Here is a 3,599-nt window from a genome sequence, read left to right on the forward strand (position 1 = left end):
CTCCACATGAAAATACCCTGGTCCGAATCGGGGATCAAACCCAAGACCTTCTTCCACCGAGTCGTCATGCTGTCACTTCAATGCAAAACAAGGTGCTAGTTGAAATAAATACACTGCCTGACCAAAAAAAAAAGTCACCACCTGGATTAAGCAAATAGGGTACGAGCCTCCTATAGGATAATTACTGCATGGACAATTATGTTTCAGCTGGCAACAAGTTATTTAACCCCATCTGGTGCAATGAGTCGCTTCTCATTTCTTAAACAAACATGTTGAAAGACATCCTGTGTTCAGAAAAGATGTCCGTCTGTTTGTGAAGAGTCAAATCATTGGCATGCATCAAGCAGAGAAGACATCTAAGGAAACTACTAAAATTGGGTTAAGAACTGTCCAACACATTAAAAACTGGAAARATAGTGGGGACCCATTATCTTCGAGGATGTACCCATCATACTAGTGCCTACTGTGCAAGCCTGTGGGGCTAGTGATATGATTTGAGGTTGCTGCAGTTAGTCAGGTCTGGGAAGCACATTGAAACAATGTCACAGCTAATGTGTGCCATAATCAAAGCTAAAGGCGGTCCAGTGAAATGTTGGTGGGTTTATGACCTTTTTTTTTTCTTTGGTGGGGACTTTTTTTTTGCCAGGCAGTGTATAATCCTCTGCCATTGTATCTGAAAAATGCTGTCCACTTATTCAGAATCACATTTAGTGATATTTTGTCAAAATACTTAAAACACTGCCTTTTTTTGCCCTACTTTGTGGTGGATTTAACCACTTCAACTTGTAAGTTACAGTCACGACTTGAAGTCCAGAGGAGACTGTTGAGTCATGTGAATGAAAGGCAATTGTTAGCTGCAGCTGCGACACTGTTCAGACTCGAGCAGGCATGCGTGACTCATTACATTTTAGTTAGTGTCAGCATCAGGAAAGTTGCAACACCTCGGTTTGTTACAAATGCAGGTAATCCAGCTGGTTGCTGAGCCTCCTGGAGGGTAACAACTCTCTTGTCAGTGTGGGATCTCCAACCTCAAAGCTTGTATTTGCTCACCTTCTGAGCGATCAGTGGCCATTAGTGGGAGGTTTAGGAACCCACATAGCATGCTGTTTCTTCTCTTTATCAAATATTGATGTCAGCTTGTCAGCATTCACTAAGAATGTTTACATTTTTTTCTTTCTCTGACTGCGCATCTCTGTTAGATGTAGCTGGAAGACTTTTCAAATTCGTCTTCTGAGCTATTAGTAGCCGAACCTGGTACCGGCCCACGAGCTGAACCACCGGTCCCACGCCCGTCGTCTGCGCGCCGTGGTTCACTCCAGCCTGTGGGCCGGTTCATGCACTGAACCACCGGCCCAGACGCAGGTCAGAGGGCCGGTGGTTCAGAGGCTGAACTGAACCACCACGCGCAGACGACGGGCGGGGGACTGGTGGTTCAGCTCGTGGGCCGGTACCAGGTTCGGCTCGGTTGCGCCCACGGCTTCTCAGTTATTCCCGTAACGTAGCAACACATTCCTGAAGTTCTGTGCGGGGCTAGGAGAGCACGCAACTTCTGGCTGATTCGCTTGAATTCAAAGAAATAATCCTGTGTCCACATTGTGATCCGAAACATCACCAAAATTTATTGGTGTGTTACGTGTGCTAGTTTGAACATGTGGTGTAAATGTCATGATAATCCGTCCACACGTTTTTGAGTTATGCTGTCCACAGACAGACCAACACGTTTTCCCAAATCACACACCAGTCCCTTGGCAATTTCAGGTCAGGACTGACAGCTGTCTCACAGATATGACATCACACATGCGACTTCAGTCTTAGGACAAGACACAACACTTCCGACAAAGTGGTGTGTTTGTGGAAATGGGAAAAAAATCGTTWGGTGCAGTCACACACTTCCTGGTCACAAAACGTTCTCTAAATGCGCACCAACTGCGTAAAAATGTGCACATTATGGCAATAATTATTCATCATTTAATCTGGTTTTAACATTAATTTTATAAACTTAGAAGTCCATGCTGTCCAATCCAGGTCAGTGTTTTTTACAGAAGCCCTGTGAAAGCATCCCAGCTTTGCCGATCTCAGAGTGTYAAAAGAAAAAAAAATGCYGGTATCYACATCGTGATCCGGAACATCACCAAAATTTAATGGTGTGTTACTTGAGCCAGTATTCACATGTGGTAAAATTAACTATGTAAGTTCAGTCCATATTTACCATTGTAGTAAAATTTTGAGAATTTCATAAGCAATATATTAAACTAATGGAAAATCCCTGAACTGGAGAGCCATGAAGGCAATGTAGTTTGTTTGTTTGTTTGTTTGTTTGTTTGTTTGTTTATTTGTTTAATCAGTGAACAGTTCTACAGCAATGGTGGGGGGAAAACTATTGCAAAAAAAAGCAGTAGAAGAACTTGCAAGTAAATTAACACACTTTTGGAAAGAATGAGAGAATATTTCTCAAAGATCCAYCCATTTTCTTTGCCTGCTTTTGGTGCTCATGTCCAGCAGTCCCTGTGCAAGAGGCAAGGTACACCCTGSTCTGGTTGCAAGTCCATCACAGGAACACACCGAGACAAACAACCATTCACACGCTGTGAAAGGAAACCGGAGGACCTGGAAAAAGCCCACAGGTGAAGAACATGCAAACTCCACCCAGGCCGGGATCTTTCACCCGAGACAACARTGCTACTCTGCACCAATAAACCACCTCTGAAAATGTCTTCTCATAGCAATATGCAAACACTGTACATACATATGTTTAAAGATGCATCTAATCTGTTGCTTTTCATGCCAGGGTTTTAAAACAGACATCATCATATGATAAGAGGAGATGGAAAGAGTTTTGGTCAAATGATTATTTCCTGGTAGTTTCATTAGAATATTCTCTGTGGTTCATAAAATCTGGTTCCAAATTTTTATTCAATGATTTTGCACTCTGTTAGCACATGTGTTGAGGATTAGGTAATTGGTAAAAACTAACCTCGGTATGATCACTTTTGTGTTATGGCAACATTCATGAACTGGATCAACTCCAAAAAATAATTAGTTCTGGACGTACATCCAGTTAATACTTTTATTTAGATCTGCCCATGAGATCAAAATATTTTGCTAAAAGACAGACAGATAAACTCAAGCACATTGTACCGACTTCCGTTTATAACCTAACATTGTTTCAAACCACCCTTAGTGCATTCCACCACCCTAACAAACTCCACCCCACACACAATTCACACCTTAGCCCTAAACCTTACCCATCACCTGTCAATTACGTTCCACTGTAAAAGAAAAAAAAAATGGGCGTTGATCCCCATAAAGACTGCAGATCCTGAGAAGCTATAGGTGATTATTCCAGGAATGTCTTTAAAGAGATAATGATAACTGAGAACACAAACACACAGGCAAAAAAAAAAAATCACATCCTTTCATCATGTGATGAGAAATAAAATCGGATGTGTAAAATAAAGTACAAATACTTTGCAGCTTAACTTAAGTAGAAATTTAGGTCATTTATACTTTACTGGAGTAATTATTTTTCAGATGACTTTTTATTTCAGCTCCTTACATTGTCCTTACAAAATGAAATGAATTAATACTATAATAATAAC

Source organism: Austrofundulus limnaeus, unplaced genomic scaffold, assembly GCF_001266775.1.
Source record: "Austrofundulus limnaeus strain Quisiro unplaced genomic scaffold, Austrofundulus_limnaeus-1.0 Scaffold130, whole genome shotgun sequence".
In the NCBI taxonomy this organism is placed as follows: domain Eukaryota; kingdom Metazoa; phylum Chordata; class Actinopteri; order Cyprinodontiformes; family Rivulidae; genus Austrofundulus; species Austrofundulus limnaeus.